At 43.4% G+C, this 18,955-nt stretch overlaps 1 pseudogene; it reads right to left on the reverse strand.

Moving 5' to 3' along the window:
* Positions 1–381: 381 nt before the first annotated feature.
* On the reverse strand, positions 382–16,158 carry LOC127105182 (NADH-ubiquinone oxidoreductase chain 1-like; annotated as a pseudogene).
* Between the last annotated feature and the right edge of the window lie 2,797 nt (positions 16,159–18,955).

Below are 18,955 nucleotides of genomic sequence, written 5' to 3' on the forward strand. Positions count from 1 at the left end.
TAAAGCACCTTTTGGTATGTATTGCCCCCTAAAGATCAGATCCACCAGATGATAAACTCCATTCCGCACTGCTGCTGAGTCATCGGACTTATCCACCAAGGGATTCGTGTAATTTCTAGGGATTGCGTTGGGGGAAATCTACCAAAGCTAGGCAAATAGATAGACTCCTTTCCCACTGGCTGCTAAGGGAGAGTAAGAAAAGAAAATGATTATTTTTTAATCAACGTCTCCTTTTCTTTTGGGTATGCAAGTACTACGAGTCCTCTCACTACCAACCAACAGACATCATTTGGCTGGTCTTGTCGGTATCAACAACAAGAAAAAAACAACCAAACATAAACAACAATTAATTATGGCTCTTGGCCCAGACAACGTCCTAGGCGTCGGGGAGATCAAAGCAACAAGGAACGCCTAGACGACGTTTTTATTCCTGGGCTACAGTAAGCAGATCGATAGGTCGTTCTGCCCCTTGTCCCCGAATATGGGTAATATGTTCTAAAAAATTCTTGCTTCAATCTGACCTAGCTGGCGAGCGATCCCAGTTCGCGGCAGAGAAGAAGACAGCAAGCGAGCGTACCTTTGTTCGCTTCTTCTCCACCAAGCACAGAAGTTTAAGGATAACTGTAGGTCGGTGGCTACCTAAGGAAACTCCGATTTGATCCTCCCCCCAATGAGATGGGAGGCATATACCTCATCCCGATCACAAGGAGAGGTTCACCATGATGGGGTACTTTTTTTTCCCTTCCTTAATTAATGAAATGCATAGGGGACCATCCTTTTGTTGTGTTGCGGCATGCTCCTAAGATTTACGGATTAGTAGGGGGCATCAGGCCCTACTTAGTTGACTGACAATGACAAAGGCTTGCGAAACTAAGTAGGGCCTTTTGAATTGAATCTTAAGTAGTCTATCAGCGGTGCAAAGCGGCTTTGTTCCCCTTTTCAGTAGGGGAGTGAAAGGTTAGGTTAGACCTTAGAAAGTCAGCGAACAACGGTTCTTCTATGTAGGTATGGCCTTCCCCCTTGACTCTCCTAACGTCGAGCTAAGTGACTTCGTAACCTTTGCGTAGCGTGGTAGAATGAAGGCTACACACTGACGCTCTCTTATCTATTAGCCTAAGCGTCTTCGCTAACTCGCTCGCCTACTATACCCTACTATACAATACATTAGTAGGCTAACCCATAGGTCCTTAGTAGCGTTGACAAAGAAGAACAGCCGGTTAAAAGACAGTGAATCTTTTTCTATAGATTTTTCTAAAAGATTCTATAATAATGAATAATATATTTTATATAGGCCAGCTTGACAAGCTACCCTTCCTCTTGATCTTAGGTGCGAAGATAAATATCTCTTTTTTATGACTTCCACTTATCTATCGATCCCGGCCCAGAAAAGTGACCGACCAGGGCCCTATTTTTGAAAGAAAGAAAGGCTTTATGAGCCCTAGCCCTGTAAGCCTACACCTGTGTAGAGTAGATTGTTCAACACCTGTGGCCCAAACCCATTTTTGACCTATTGGTCCTAGTATCATAGGCGACCGAACGGCCGCCCCCTAATTACTAGACCAACCTGTTGTAATAATTCCATAAACACCTAACGAAGATATTGCAAACAAATAAAGTATCCCTATGTTCGAATCTGACAATACCATACCACAATCAAAAGGTACAACGGCTCGAGCGACCAGACTTAACATAAATGTAGCCACTGGAGCCATTCCAAAAAGGGAGAAATTAGCACTACTTGGTGAAATAGGTTCTTTTAGAATCAATTTCAAACCATCTGCTAGAGGTTTGTAACAATCCGAACGATCCCACTACATCAGGACCCTTTCGACGTTGCACAAAAGCCACTACTTTACGTTCAGCTAGCACTAAAAAGGCTACTCCTAGTAGAAGTGGTAGAATTATTCCAAGTATTTCAGCTGGAATAGCTATGTACGTTTTCGATTTTCTATTCACTCATGATCTGGCTTGGTCGACCCAATCATGATATTAAAGGATGGGACCTTTTCTCGAAAAACCATGTATCTCGACATACGGGCATTCTTTTCGATCTTGTACCCAACAAGAAAACGAATGCGCGAACGCGGCTTTCGCGCAGCTCAATCCCTTGCTTGTTTGCTTCACATAGGCTACACAAGCGGTACACTTAACACCAAGCCAATCTCGAAGAAAAAAGTTAACTACACGCAACTACATCTGTGAACTGGGAGGGACGGGATCTACGCTACTAGGGTAGCTTGAATCTACCAACTTTCTTATTTTTTATTCAATTTCCGCTTCGCCCTTTTACAGGGAGCAGGACAGAGAAGAGAAGACTACATCGATAGGAAAATATTTAAATTGGGAACGCTTCTTTTCCTCAACTCAACATTATTCTCTAGGTCAAGCCAGCTAGGCCCTCTTCTGTCTATCTATGTAATAGAGTGCCATCCCGCTTCTGCCAGAATCGAAGCCAATACGTGGACACTTAAATGATTTGGTTCACATCTTTCAATGCCTTAAGTTCTTACCCGAATGACCGAATTCCATAGTAAATTCCTAAACCGGAAAGATCGTCCCAAACTAAGAGTCTACCAAACCCAAACAAGGATCTTCCCAGCCTTCCACCAAAGCCACAACACTTCCTGTATAACCATCTCCGCTCACAGAAGGATAAGCGGACTAGCCGGCTGAAAGGCAAAGAGAAGAACTGCCTACTAAATTACAACTAACTAACCGCCTGAGCGAATTGCCGATCTCTTTCCCCAGGGATGATCTTCCTTTCATTCTGAAAGGCCTCCATCTTGCATTTTCACGCGCTCAATTGGAATTGGTTAGGTAGATATGAGGAAAGATCTGTGCTTTATTAATAGTCATGGGGGTCTGTAGGCCTCATTGTCTTGTTGTTGTGTAGCTACTATTTTCGAGTGTTGGAGCTCGGGATTTCCTTAAGCGAGTTCAAGGATGTGACATGAAGGTAACCTTAGGTAAGGAGCTGACGAGAGAAATAGGTCTCCACGTCTTTTGGTAGTGGAGGACAGAAGGCGAACTTAATTGAGTTGTGGTCTTGTTAGGGGGGCTCTAGTAAGGTATGGGGCTTTTAAAGGGGGGAAATTAACCCAGTCTAAGCCAGGAAAGCAATGCAAAGCTAGACGAACCCAGACAGAGAAAGATCGGGCTTAGGAAGCGGGATGACATACGAACTATGCACAATTCTGTCACGTACGGGTAGACCAGAATGTAGACCTATCATTCCTTAACCGGGATGGATGGTAAAGCCCTTGAAGCTGAATTGGATCAAAGGTTGCGCATCTATCACCTTGCAACTTCTTTCGTAACAAAGCGAATGAGTAATCGGCCCGAAGAAGTTGCTTGAAACTGTCTTGGAATCCCTACTCGCCCATGTCGGGATTCAACCTAAGGCTTGTTCGAAGTCTGAATGAATGGATAATACATAAATAATATGAAGCACAATCTCCAACTCTTAACCGGTTCTTTGCTTGTTCCTGATGCTTCAATTTATGTAGGTGTCGCAACGCGAAAAATAACCGGTGGGGAATATAGAGCCGCCACCGATGCTATTCATCCTATGTCGGAAAGGGAGCGCAGGACTAACCTAAGAAAGGGAAAGGAACGGTCTTACGACCAGAGATTACAAGGTACGGGAGTCGGTTACGCAAGGGGAAGGATTAGCACCCCATCACGTCCGCCGTACTCGACGGGATCCACGCTCAAAAGATAGCTCAAAGGAAAGGAAAAGGCTGCTAATAAACTGCTCAAAGAAACTGCACAAACTGGAACGATAAATAGATGGGGGAGAGAAAGAAGACGGAGGAAGTGGACTCGGCAGGATGTTGCATCCTGGGCCTACGTAGTTTGTCAGAAACAAACATCAGAGTCAACGTAGTTCGGGAAAAGGGGACATGCTCGCTAGGACATCGCGTCCTATGCCTACGTATCTTCTTTATCCAGAGGAGAATCAGAGCACTCGTAGCTCGGCTAACGCACGCCGAAACAAGACACCCAAAAAGGGACGCTGAGACATCAAAAGAAACTCCCAAAAGGAAACAGAATGCCAATACATGGACTTACACCCGACTCCCAGCAATAACAAACGCTAACCAGCGAACACCAAAGAAAAAGGTTATCAGAACGAACCCCAACAAAGTAACCAAATACCCAAAGATGAACCCCAAGTGAATAACCATCGTCATAAATGAACCCCAATATGAACCCCAAGTGAATAACAATCATCACAAATGAACCCCGAAGATGAACCCCAATATGAAATACAATCATCACCAATGAACCCTGAAGATGAACCCCAATATGAAATACAATCATCACCAATGAACCCCGAAGATGAACCCCAATATGAAATACAATCATCACCAATGAACCCCGAAGATGAACCCCAATATGAAATACAATCATTACTAATGAACCCCGAAGATATGAAATACAATCATCACCAATGAACCCCGAACGGATAACATGAGAAATCCCCCAAGGTATGAACATACAATGCACACACGCGCTGAACAAATGGGTACTCACACCAAAGAAAGCAAATGCCATAAACAGAGACACGAAACGGTAAACACAATTTGAGAACACGGGTGAACACACGCAAAAACAAAGAAAAGGATGCCCGGAGAGATTGCCCTCAACCTCCTGCCTACGTATCTTATCTGGTATGAGAATTAGGGCGACGTAGTTCCCCTTACCAGGGGTAAAACACTCTCCTAACCAGAGACCAGGGAAACAACAAACTAATAGGGAGACTAAGACTCGAGCCTAATAGTTGTCATGCAATCAATATCCCTAAATTGAGGTCTCTAACAAGAACTTAACTCATCCTGGAAGCGAGTCAACTCAAGTCTAAACTCTACATACGTTCAACTTCCTCTGAAGTTAATCGTACGACTCCTACAGAAATGGAGATGAGAAGAGGAAAGCAAATAAACACACCAACGCAAGTAAACAACCATCACACACTATATCCATACAAGAGGCTCAAACAATGGGTGGACTTTAGTTAAGAGGGGTCATGTCAACCTCGACAAACAAGCCAAACTGTAAGGGGTAACCTGTAGCTCTTAACCACTAACATTGAACGTCAGGGTGAAGCTGATCAAACTCTAAATGAGGATGAGACCTCATGCTCTTAACCCTGGCCAGGGTGAGCTCATGACACAGAAAGCGTGGGGATCCAGAAAGTGGGATCCTTTTCCACTTGACAGACTCTGGACAAAGATCTGGGGCACATGTTTAGAAGCATCAGCATGTAGTGCGAGCATAAATAACGACACACTGAATAACGGGGAATCGGTTACAGATCCCTACCTTCCGTCAATTGCCTCTTCTCTTGGAGGTCTTATCAAATATAACACATGCCTCTTCTTGGAGGTCTTTGGGCACAATTTTAAACAAACACAAACAGAGCCTCTGAAGGAGGACTTGCCAGCAAAATGCCTGCCAAAAATGTGACAGGACTTCAGACTACATGAAGTAAGAAGCTAACTACCTGAGTGGTGTGTCAACCACAATCCAATGCTCAAGAAAGAGCTAAAGCAAGTAAGCAACTAAGGTACATGTACAAAGACTAAACAGTTAGTACTTCAGTCATAAAACCAGAAGACAAGCAGTGAAACCCTCTAACAGTTACACAATTCAATGCATAAATGCCCTAGCACTCAAATGAGCTCATGAGCTCACCACATCAAATTAAAACCCTGCAAAACAAAATAGGTCAGAACTCAATGCATTTTGTATCTCACAAGGTGAGACCAAACCCAATCATCAATGATGAGTATCCAAACCTGAAACAAGAGACAAAGTTAGTTTATGTACATCCAATCAACACAACAAAGCATAAACAAACAATGGCATGAGATGAATTGAATCAAAATCACTCCAAGTCAGAAGTAGGGTCCTTCAAATGACCACCCAATAATCTATACTCCAGTGATCCAAAATCAACCATAAACCCCTTGAAATCCCAAGTAGAACAAGCTTGCACTCAAAACTTGCTCACAATGGCTTCATACCTCTTCAAACACTTCTTAAAGCCTCTAAAGGATCTGAGAACCCCAAATAAACTCCAATCAATGATCACAAGCCCCAAACATAACCATATGAACCCCTAAACATCAATCACCATGGCCAAAGATCCACCATACTTCAAATACCATACAATTGCTTCAAAAGCTCCAAAATGGGCCTAAATCACTTCAACAAGTCACCACAAGCCTCAAACCATTCCAAAGCTCACAAGTCAGTAAGATCATGCTTCTAAAATAATCTCTAATGAGTCACAAATCCAATTTATAAGCCCATCAATTCATCTCATACCAATAAGAACCTCCAATCCCTCAATACCTCATAAGTCTCCTTGAGAATTCACTTGTGTTCCCAACCTTCAAATAAGTACCAAATAGTGTATGACTTGAATGAATGCACCAATCAAATGACTTAAGACTCACAAACCAGGTATCAAACCAATGAAAAAGAGGCAAAGGCTCACACTACAAAGAAGACCCCAAACCAAGTCAAAGAATAGACCAAGAGCAAACCCTAAAATTGGGTCAAAACCCTAGTACAAAGACAAGATTCAAAACCTAACCAAATGACCAATCCAGGACCTATCCTTTTTCACATCACACATTCAAACACTCCCTCCAATGTCCTCAAAAAGACCAGCATCAAATCAATGATCAAGTGCCCCAACTTGCCTATGTAATGTAATGACCAAACATATGCACAAAATGAACTTCCAACTTAGAAAATTCATATCAAATCAGAAATGCATGCAATGACTTTGAGATTTTTTATATAAGTTCTTTATGCCATGAATGTTCAATATGCAAAAGATCAAGTCCAAAATGATGTAAATGCTATGTGAACAAAAATGCACCAATTCAATGTCAAAAATGTGACACAAATTGTCACATTTTTCTCTATGTGTCAAAAATGATGATAACATGTGAGAAAAAATCCAAACCAGTGACCAATAATTCATTTCATGTATGAATGTCATGTATGCAAAAGTGTGTATCAAATGGTTCAAAATTGAGGATTTCAGAATACATTGAATGCACTAGGTCAAATTGGCACAATATTGATTCAAAAATTCCCACATAAAAATCCAGATATAAAAATTCTTGAATTCAACACCATAAAAAGTAGACACAAATACAAAACTATGAAAAAAATTGGGACTCAATTGGACAATTTTTGGATTTTTTATGAATTAAACAAAATGACAAAAATAATTGAAATATAAAAAAGAAAAAGAGGGAATGAATATTTGAATTAAATCAGGAAAATCACAGGCCATTGGATCTGGCGCGCATCTGAGATCAACGGTCCATGTTCAAACTAATGAAACGCACCGTTTCATTAATCCAGTCACCCACCCCAGTCAGCGTTCAACGCTCGCGTGGCCCCAGTCAACAAATCTCATCCAATCGAATTGCCACGCATTGCACCACATGGCGCCCACTCAGCTAAACCCTAATTACAACACAGACGCCGGAGCTCCGCTCCAGTCGTCTTCCCCGACGAGTCCCCGGTGGCTCCCACGGCGGCGCCACCCTAAATTTCCCAGAATTTCACCAGACCACCACTATTCCACTCATTTTTCCATGTTGATTCCAAATATCCCTTAGATTCTCCTAATTCTTCCTAGGTTTTGCAATTCGAAGAGAATAAGTTTCCAGATCCAAACTTCCAGTCAACATGAAATCCTTAATACTCACTCAATCTCAATTCTAATCATATATCCATGACCTACACATCACGATTTTCCATTCTATAACCTAAAAACAGCAAAAGGAGAGAGTGAAAATGGAGTCACCTGAAATTGGAGATCTCTGAAATCACGATCTCACGAGCTCAGCTGCTCCAGATCAACTCCTTTGAACTTCCTTTGAAGCTTTATGCAAAAAGAAACGGCTGAAACCTCTTGATTGCGCCTCAATTTCTAAATCCGATCATCATGATAATGCACTTGAACTGCTTGATTTCTTGAGGAATTGCAACAAACGATGGATGATTCTTGCTCAATGAAGTATGAGGATCAAGAATCTGCAATAATCTTTGAGTGTTGTGTGAAGAAAATGCAAATTCTAAGAGAGAGATTTTGAGAGAGTTTCTTGAATTCTAGATCTGAAAAGTTAGTTATGAAGCTTGTGATTAGGGTTTCCCTATTTATACTTCTTGCTAATAACACTGGTAATCATTTTAGCCACTTACTAATCATGATTAGTGAGTTGTTATGCAAATTGCAAAAATGCAAATGGAGTTCCTATGGCCATAATGCACGTGCTCAGCCCCATGCTAGGATCTTAATCCACTCAAGAGCAACCAAGGGTCAAGATTTGAAGGTTGTTTTGCTTGCATCTTAAGCCAAGAATGAATGGTGAAGATTTACTTCATTTTGAACATGTGTGAAGCAAGGAACATACACGCCTCTCTCATGCATGGCAATGGCTCATTTTTACTCAAACATGGTCTATGAAGAAAGCTGAAGTGAAGCCTTGCCTTGGTTCTTTGTGAATCTTGATTTGTAGCATGATATCATCCTTAGAACAAATGTGAAATAATGTGACTTTTGACCATGATCCCTTGAGGCTTAGCTTGCACAATTGAGCCAAATGATGTCATTTTGAGATGCCTTGAACATGAGAAACACTTTGCAAAAAGAATGAACCAATTTGAAGCATTGCATCAAAAGTTATGCCATTTTGAATTTCCATGCACACTTTGTGATCAAATGACCATAACTCCTCAACCATTCATCATATGGACATGAATTAGGACTTTTTGGAAAGGGGAGACAAAGATATACAACTTTCATGTTCACCAAAAATCCATTTGACACTCCTTTGATATTGGAAAGTCAAGTTGAAAGTGGACCAAAAACTTGTTAAATTTGGAAACTTTGAATTATAGGTCATTTTCCATTTTTAGTAACTTTTGCCATGACCTTTGAATCTTCAAGATGGATGCTTAAAATGATGAATAGACCCCATTTGAACATGATTGAGGTGTCCCAACTCATTTCCCCACCTCATAGCCCTCAGTTGACTGCACAATTGACTTTTGGTCCTCAAATGACCTTGAAATGTCTTGACCAACTTGAGCCTCTACCACTTGGTGAAATTGCTTCAAAATGAAACCCTAGCTCATGTAAGCTCCTTATAATAATCATGTGATCCTCATCCCAAGAAAATACCTCATCTATTTGAGAAACCCTAGTTGGAAGAAATGCATTGACTAGGCTTGACCAGAGGCCACAACCCTAATCCAAAAGAACTTGAGGATGAACTCTGAAACCCTTGATGATGATAGAACCATGATGATGGTGATATACCCTTTCAGATAAGATGATGCTCAATACCTTTGAAGAATCAAGAAACCAAATTGGAGCCCATACCCTCAGATGGTCGATGATCAATTCATAGAGACCCTCAGGCTTGAATCACCTAACTTCCCCATCTTTTGAAAAGACTTTGGAGGATGACGTTCTCATTTTCATATGAGATGCAAAAATGCAATGCCTAATGCCCTAAAACATGAAATGCAATGTCCCAAACTAGTCCCAAGAAGAGGAGGGAAAACTTTAAGGTCTTACAGCTGCCCCTATTCAATCCACTGTGAACCTGTCGATATGAACAGCCCCGGCTTTCAGATGATCAGGGTGAAGAGTGGTTGAATACCAAGAACAAACGAACAATTTGCGCTCCACTGGAAATTTTCTTTTTGTCATTATTTTTTGCTTTTCTTGAACCCCAAAAACTTCTTTGATTTTTCTTGGACCCCTACACAAATATTTTTCTTTCGCGCGGATGATCCCCGATCACCGCATTTGAACCCCGACAACTTCATCTCAGTCTTGCTGCCAAATAATGAACCCTGTTCTCCATTTGAACCCCAATTTCCTGACGATAACTCTTGATCGTCGTTGTGAACCCCATTCTCCAGAAGACACCCGGTGTCTCCTTTTCTCCATTTGAACCCCGTTCTCCATTCTCTTGTGATAATTCCGTTGGCAACGTCGGAAATAACACCAACACCACTCTGATGGCGACATACCAGAGGGCACACCTTCATAACAGGAAGGTAACATGTGCATTTCTTCCCTTGAAGACACCCATAACGACTTCTCTTGGCCTCGCCAAAGTCTAAGGTGACACATGATCAGAAGACAATCCTGAGGACCTCATCCCGATACAATCTTCAATTCCAGTCTCCATCTCCAGTTGAACCCCGTTCTTCAGAAAATGCCCAGCACTTCCTTTTCTCCTGGTGGACCCCAATCTCCGCGTTGATCGTGTAACGTGCTCCAATCTTCATTTCCATCTCCGCACGACGAAATCTCTTCCTCCAATATCGCGCTACTGGGGAATACTGTTGATTCAAAATCACTATGCCAAACTCCTCAGAGTAACATCTTCACCAACCAGCTAAACCAACTCTTAAGCGGTAACCACGGCTCGGGACTAGCTTATGCTTGCAATGCCGATGCATGAGTTTTACAGCGTAATGCTCCATAACCATGGAAATGCTACGCAATTAGTTATGCAATATGCTATGCTTCTCTAAATGATGAATGCATAAAAAGTATCCCCCTCAGGGGACGACACGAGCAACTCTGTTGAGGAACTCGATATCGCTCGAATCTCCAACCCTGCTTGGGATAACACTGATGTCGGGGAAAGAGTAATCCTCACTGAGGATGACCTCCACTGAACTCGATCCGCTGGGGGAAGAAAATCTACAAACGCACACCCCTGCCGGGGGAACAACAACCTTCAAGCCTGGCTGCTGAGGAAACACCGACCTCGAACCCGCTGAGGAGATACGGAATATTTGACACGGAACACTCGTCGACTCGTCGAACACTGGTATTCCCCATCTAACCACAGTGTCAATTTTCACTTTTGAGAGCTCCCAGACTCATCCGGTCTTTTCCGATTCATCACCTAGTATTCTCGACTTCTCCCTACTTCAAGAAAATCGACCTCCACAGATTCGTGCCAACTCTCCAGTCTTTAGACTTTGAAGAGTCTTCTTGATTAATCCTCTAGGATTGTCATAATTCTTTCGTCGTCTCTACACCATTCTTCAATTCCTCGTCCCTGATTGGACCTCAAAGGAATCTTTTGTCAAAAAGAAACGCTTCGCACCACAACCTGCAAGTGAGTGAAAATAACCAACAACACCTGCAAAAGAGATCGTCAGATAAAACGTGCCCCAGGCGCGCCAAAATTTCAACACCCAGGTCACTCAACCTTCCGAATAAGATTTCAAGTTTCAATCCTCTATGCATGCATTGGAAGAGACCCCTATATCTCAAAATGCAAAGATTCTTATCAAAATAAACAGATGTTTTTGCAATCAAACGGTAACGAAAACAAAAACAAAATTATTTGACTGAATATGCATTTTATTGATTGAAAAAGGGGGCTCGTAACTGAGCAGTACACAGGAAGCAATCCCTGAAAAGAGGTAATTGCGCACAAAAGGAAAATCTATCCTAATGGCAATGTGAACCCGTGATCTCATCAAATTCCAACCCGATTACAACCCATATGTCCTCAAGACTCTCCGCGCTTTCTGCCTTCCGAAACAAGATGCTTCCGACCGATCTCCGCTTTTAGATTATCCATGTGTCATATCCAAAGTACAAACGACCATGCTAGACGCAGTTGTTCGTTTCACTCCCTCTTTTGCCTGGACTGCCCTTTCGGGTTTTCAGTCCACCGGGATACCCTTTTTTGCCCAAGCCACCCTTGTGGGGTTTTCGACCTGCCGGGTGTACAGTTTTTTTTTATCCCTAATTTTTGCCCGAACCTTTTTCATTTTCATTTTTTTGGGTTCGCCGGGCTGCCCATTTTTGCCTGGACTATTTTATTCTTTCCGTCCAGCGGGTCTCTTATACGAAGTATTTTTTAACTGCGTCCGCATTCACAGGGGATGGAAAATCCTCACCATCCATGGTCGTTAACAACAAGGCTCCGCCGGAGAAGACCTTATTGACCACGAATGGACCTTCATAATTGGGTGTCCACTTGCCCCGACGATCGTTCTAAGGAGGAAGGATCCTTTTCAACACCATATCTCCCACATGGTACACACGAGGTCGCACCCTTCGGTCAAAAGCACGCTTCATTCGTTGCTGGTACAACTGCCCATGACAAATGGCCGCCAACCTCTTTTCCTCAATCAGGCTCAACTCTTCATACCGAGTCCTTATCCATTCAGCCTCTTCCAATTTCACATCCATCAGGACTCTCAATGACGGAATCTGGACCTCAACTGGTAGCACAACTTCCATCCCATACACAAGCGAGAAAGGTGTTGCCCCAATAGATGTACGCACTGAGGTTCGATACCCATGCAACGCAAACGACAACATCTCGTGCCAATCCTTATAGGTCACAACCATTTTTTGCACAATCTTCTTAATATTCTTATTAGCCGCCTCGACCGCCCCATTCATCTTTGGACGATAAGGAGAAGAATTGTGATGCTCGATCTTGAACTCCCGGCACAGTTCTACCATCATCTTGTTTTTAAGATTAGAACCATTATCAGTGATGATTCTTTCGGGAACCCCATATCTGCAAATGATGTCTCTTTTTAGGAACCTGACCACGACCTGTTTCGTCACGTTTGCATAAGACGCCGCTTCCACCCACTTGGTGAAGTAATCAATAGCCACTAATATGAACCGGTGCCCATTCGAAGCCGTAGGCTCGATCTTTCCGATCATATCAATGCCCCACATAGCAAACGGCCACGGAGACGATATCAAACTCAATGGGTTTGGAGGCACGTGCACCTTGCCAGCATAAATTTGGCATTTATGACATTTTCGCACGAAGTTGAAACACTGAGCCTCCATTGTCATCCAATAATATCCAGCCCTTAGCAACCTTTTCACCATCGCATTCCCGCTGGCGTGGGTACCAAATGATCCCTCGTGCACCTCTTTCATCAATTGGCTTGCTTCTTTGTCATCGACACATCTGAGCAAAACCCAATCAAAATTCCTCTTGTATAAAACCCCATCTTCATTCAGATAGAACGCCATGGCCAACCTCCTCAGAGTCTTTCGGTCCTTCTTAGACGCTCCCTCGGGATACTCTTGGGTCTCCAGATAATGCTTGATGTCATAATACCATGGCTTTTCATCATCAGGCACTGATTCGACAACAAACACATAAGCCGGTCTATCCAGCCGTCCCACCTCAACACTAGGAACTTGATTCCACCACTACACTTTAATCAAAGCGGCTAGAGTAGCCAAGGCATCTGCTAAAGGATTTTCTTCCCTCGGCACGTGGTGTAATTCCACCTTGGTGAAGAACGTCAACAATCTCCTCGTATAATCCCGGTATGGAATTAAGTGGGATTGATGCGTATACCATTTCCCGTTAACCTGGTTCACAACCAAAGCTGAATCTCCATAAATAACAAGGTTCTTGATTCGCAAATCAATCGCCTCTTCGACGCCCAAGATACAAGATTCGTATTCAACCACATTGTTGGTGCATTCAAATGTTAGTCGGGCAGCAAAAGGAATGTGGGATCCCTTCGGCGTAACCAAAACAGCACCAACTCCGCTACCATTCACGTTAACGGCCCCATCAAACATCAGAATCCATTCGGACTCAGGGTCAGGCCCCTCCTCCGAAATAGGTTCCTCACAATCTTTCGATTTGAGAAACATGATGTCCTTATCGGGGAACTCAAATTTCATTGGTTGATAATCCTCAATGGGTTTCTGGGCGAGGTAATCAGACAATACACTCCCCTTTATTGCTTTTTGAGATGTGTACTGGATATCGTATTCAGTCAAAATCATTTGCCATCTCGCAACCCGTCCGGTCAATGCTGGCTTCTCAAATATATACTTGATCGGATCCATCTTGGAAATCAACAAGGTGGTATGAACCAGCATATATTGTCTCAGTCGGCGAGCAGCCCATGCCAAAGCGCAGCAAGTTTTCTCGAGCAGTGAATATCTTGTTTCACAGTCGGTAAAGTTTTTGCTAAGGTAGTTAATTGCATGCTCTTTTCGACCAGACTCGTCATGCTTCCCCAGTACACACCCCATAGACCCCTCGAGGACTGTCAAGTACAGGATTAACGGTCGCCCCTCCACAGGAGGCATCAGAATCGGAGGCTCCTGCAAATATTCTTTTATTTTTTCAAATGCCGCTTGGCAATCATCATTCCACCTGACCGTTTGATCTTTTCTCAACAACTTGAATATGGGTTCACACGTGTTGTTAGATGAGATATGAACCATGAAATGTAGTTCAATCTACCTAAGAAACCACGAACCTCTTTTTCTGTCCTCGGTTCAGGCATTTCTTGTATCGCTTTTGCTTTAGCAGGATCAACCTCGATTCCTCTTTCACTTACAATAAACCCCAGCAACTTGCCGGACCGCACTCCAAAAGTGAACTTATTCGGATTCAACCTCAACTTGAATTGTCTCAACCGGTCAAACAACTTGGCCAAGTCTACCAGATGCCCCTCTTCTATTTGTGACTTCGCTATCATGTCATCGACATAGCATTCGATCTCATGATGAATCATATCATGAAACAAGGTCACCATAGCTCTTTGATACGTGGCACCAGCATTCTTGAGACCGAATGGCATCACCTTATAACAAAAAGTGCCCCATGGCGTGATGAACGTTGTTTTCTCCATATCATTTGGCGCCACTTTAATTTGATTATAGCCAGAAAAGCCATCCATGAAGGAAAACACCGAGAATTGAGCTGTATTATCTACCAACACATCGATGTGAGGTAATGGGAAATCATCTTTCGGGCTAGCTCGGTTCAAATCCCAGTAGTCCACACACATCCTCACCTTTCCATCCTTCTTCGGTACCGGCACAATGTTCGCGACCCAAGGTGGATAATTAGTGACAGCTAGGAAGCCAACATCCAACTGCTTCTGTACCTCCTCTTTGATTTTCATGGCCATCTCGGGTCGAGTTCTGCGCAACTTCTGCTTTACTGGGGACAATCTTCTCTCAATGGCAACTTGTGTACAACAATATTGGTATCCAACCCTGGCATATCTTGATAAGACCAGGCGAAGATATCAACATACTCTTTCAGCAGTGCTACCATTCTGCTTTTGACATTCATCTCCAAAGCGGCCCCAATTTTTACTTCCTTTCTGACCTCCTCGGTGCCCAGATTAACAATCTCAACTTTCTCCTCGTGCGGTTGAATCACCTTCTCCTCTTGTTTCAACCATCTGGCTAACTCTTCCGGCATTTCACAATCTTCTTCGCCTTCTTCTTCGGCGTGATAGATCGGGTTGTCGAAGTCATATATGGGTTTAACCGAATTGTCGTCAATGAGATCCGGAGCATAACCGCATCTGCATGAATGTTGATTCATGCATTGCTTTAGGGTCGGAACGAGACAAATTAAAAGGAAGGAAGATAAAAATAAACATTGCCATTTTTATTACATTATTTTTTAACTGCAAAAATAAATGAAAAACAGAGAACACCGCTTTTAATGCGAAAAACATCCGTTTATTAATGATGCAAATACTGCAAAATGAAACACAGGAGGGGACCCTTACAATGGACCATTACGTTTCGGGCAAAACGTATGGCTTTCATGCAAACAGAATTAACAAACAGAAATACTACTCTTCACGCAGAGTGACAATGATGATCTTTTCGGCTTTCCAGTTCTGGATCTCCATTCCTGGTACGCACGGTTTTATCCACGAGTCGAGCTCGTAGTCACTGTCAGTCTCTTCACCCACATCACAGATATGGCCCGGATCTACCATTCCAGCACTGGTGAATGTGAACGGTTGACGACGACCTTCATTCTGTCCAGACGAGCCTGGGCCTGACTGATAACCAATCCCAAACTTATCCTCCTTCACCGCAACATCTATCACTCTTCCCCAACCTGGGGCCTCTCCACTTTTCACCACCTCCACAACCTGTTTATAAGAAGCAATGGACGACTTCTTCTCTCTTTCGGCGAAAATGGCATTCTCCACCTTGACGGTTTCAAACGCCTGGCTTGGTGTTTCGAATATTTCACCGTCCATTTCCACATACTTAAATGATGACAACTGGCTGACAAAAATATCCTCTTCACCGCAAACTGTCATGACTTGCCCGTCCAAGATATACTTTAACTTCTGATGTAGAGTCGATGTTACTGCCCTAGCAGCATGTATCCATGGACGACCCAACAAACAGCTGTACGCCGGCTGAATGTCCATGACACAAAACACAGATTTGAACACCTCAGGACCAATCTTTACGGGGAGCTCAACTTCCCCGAACACATCCCTTTTACAGCCATCAAACGCTTTAACCACCAGATCTGTAGGCCTTAAAATCAATCCCTCACAATCCAATTTAGCCAAGGCCTTCTTAGGCAACACATTGAGTGACGAGCCCGTATCAACCAAAATATGCGAAAGCACAACTCCTTTACACTCCATCGAAATGTGTAGTGCCTTATTGTGATTGCGCCCGTCCATAGTAAGATCGAGATCAGTGAAACCCAACCCATGGCTGGCATTGACACTCGATACCACTATTTCTAATTGATTGACTGTAATCTCCTGCAGGACGTAGGCCCTCTTCAAGATCTTCAACAAAGCATCTCTATGACCTTCTGAACTCAACAGCAAAGATAAGATCAAAATTTTGGATGGAGTCTGCTGCAAATGATCAACAAGTTTGTACTCAGACTTCTTAATAATTCTCAAAAACTCCTCGGCTTCAGCGTCAAACTCATTTTCCGGCTCAACAGGCGCCTGTACCGCTCTAGGAGTATCCTCATTCACCACCTGCTTTCCTTTTTCCTGGCTAAAGCCTCGGCCTTATCTCTCTGTTCTTTTTTACACCACCACCTCTCAACGTGTTAGGTGCAAACAACCTCCCGCTGCGAGTGAAACCACTAAGCCCGGCATTGTCCACCTTTGAAACGGTGGTATCAACTGCAACATGATCTTCTTTCTTTTTCCCATTGCAATACACATCACCACCATAGTCCTAGGGCACAACACCATCACTTTTATACGGAATAGGTCCAGGTACCATGATGGTAATTGGAGTCGCATCTGCCGGTCCTGACAAGTGGACAGGATCGAAATAAATGGTTATCGTTGAAATATCCTTATTCTCCAAAGCAACTTTCTCGAATCGGAGACTTCCCTCATCCATCATTTCCTGATCTGTCTCCCTCAATATTACACACCCATTTGCAGTTACAGTACAAGCAGCACAATAATTATCACAACCAGGAAAAACTCCATTCTTTAACAAATGTCTCTTGACCGCAGACATTGGGGTCCTTAGCTGATCCGCATCCGTCACCCCGATTTTACTTTTATCCTCAGAAATTACACCCACCATCATCTGACCATGCGTCTGCATGGGATTGGCATTAACATTCGGAGTTGGTGCAAAATTGATGGCTTTGGAATCCACCAAGTCTTGAACAACATGCTTAAAGGCTTTACAACCCTCAATATTGTGCCCGGGAGCACCAGAATGGAACTCACACTTGACGTTCTCATCATAACTTGCAGGCCTCTGATCTGGTCTTAACGGAGCTAACGTCCTCAACTGTACCAACCCGAGATCCTTCAACTTCTTTAACATAAGGGCATATTTCATGGGTGGCCTATCAAACTGGCGATCTGCCATCCTTCCCCTAACTTGGTACCCAGCCCTTTGTGTTCTCTGCTGAGGTGGCTGCTGTTGCTGTTGCTGTTGTACGGGTTGATTGCCAGCAGGAATTGTTACTGCAGCAGTATGCTGGTAGTAATGATTCCTACCGTGTCCTCTTTGGGCATACACAACACTCGATTCACCCTCTTTCTTGCGCTGACCATTCCCGAAGGGCTTCTTCAATCCCGACGACGGAGCACTTCCTTGTATTTTCCCCATTTTCAACCAGCTTTCAATCCTCTCACCAGCCACTACTATATCCGCAAAACCAGTAACTGGACATCCCACCATCCTCTCAGCAAAAGTCCCCTGAAGAGTACCCATGAACAAGTCTGACATCTCCCGATCCACTAACGGGGTTGAACCCTGGCAGCCAACTCTCTCCACCTTTGTGCATACTCTTTAAACCCCTCGTTCGGCTTTTGAGACATACTACCTGCAACTGGGTACGGCTTGGTGCCATGTTAGCGTTAAATTGGTATTGTTTGAAGAAAGCCTCCCCCAAATCCTGCCAGCTCTTTATATCTGACGATCTCAGCTTGGTGTACCACTCGAGAGACCCGTCAGATAAGCTATCCTGGAAAAAGTACATCCAAAGCTTCTGATCCATGGTGTAGGCAGATATCTTCCGAACAAAGGCCTGAATATGAGTTTCCGGGCAAGAACTTCCATTGTACTTATCAAACGTGGGCACCTTGAACTTCTGTGGGATCACAATCCCCTCAACCAGCCCCATATTTGTCATGTTAATAGTCCCAGGAGTAATATGGCTTTCTAGAGCCCTAATCTTTTCTACTAGTACTTGAATCTCTTTGTTTGGCGGTTGAACACCATACTGACTGAACTGCTCATTCAGTATAGAGAACTGATCCTTTTCTTTATCCTCCACAGCCCCAAAGAAAGGAGAAAACTGAATTTCTTTCGGGATGTTGCCAACATGACTCGAGCCACTGCCTGCAGCAAAACCAAGACCACCACCATTGTTGATGACCACACCCCCATTAGTTGCCTTCTTTTTGGGATCGCCACCACCCCTAGAACCACCAAGACCATTGTTGGAGTTACCTTATGATTATTGTCATTATTGGCAATCGAAGCCAGCTCAAGCCTCTCCACCTTCTCGGGATTGCTTGCTGCCCCAGGGCGAACCCTTGCATGGCGTTGATCAACTCCCTCATCTTCTCTTCAGCTCGAGAATGTCAGCGTTGGGTGGATCCATCA

The sequence above is a fragment of the Lathyrus oleraceus genome, chromosome 1 (genome assembly GCF_024323335.1).
Source record: "Lathyrus oleraceus cultivar Zhongwan6 chromosome 1, CAAS_Psat_ZW6_1.0, whole genome shotgun sequence".
In the NCBI taxonomy this organism is placed as follows: Eukaryota; Viridiplantae; Streptophyta; class Magnoliopsida; order Fabales; family Fabaceae; genus Lathyrus; species Lathyrus oleraceus.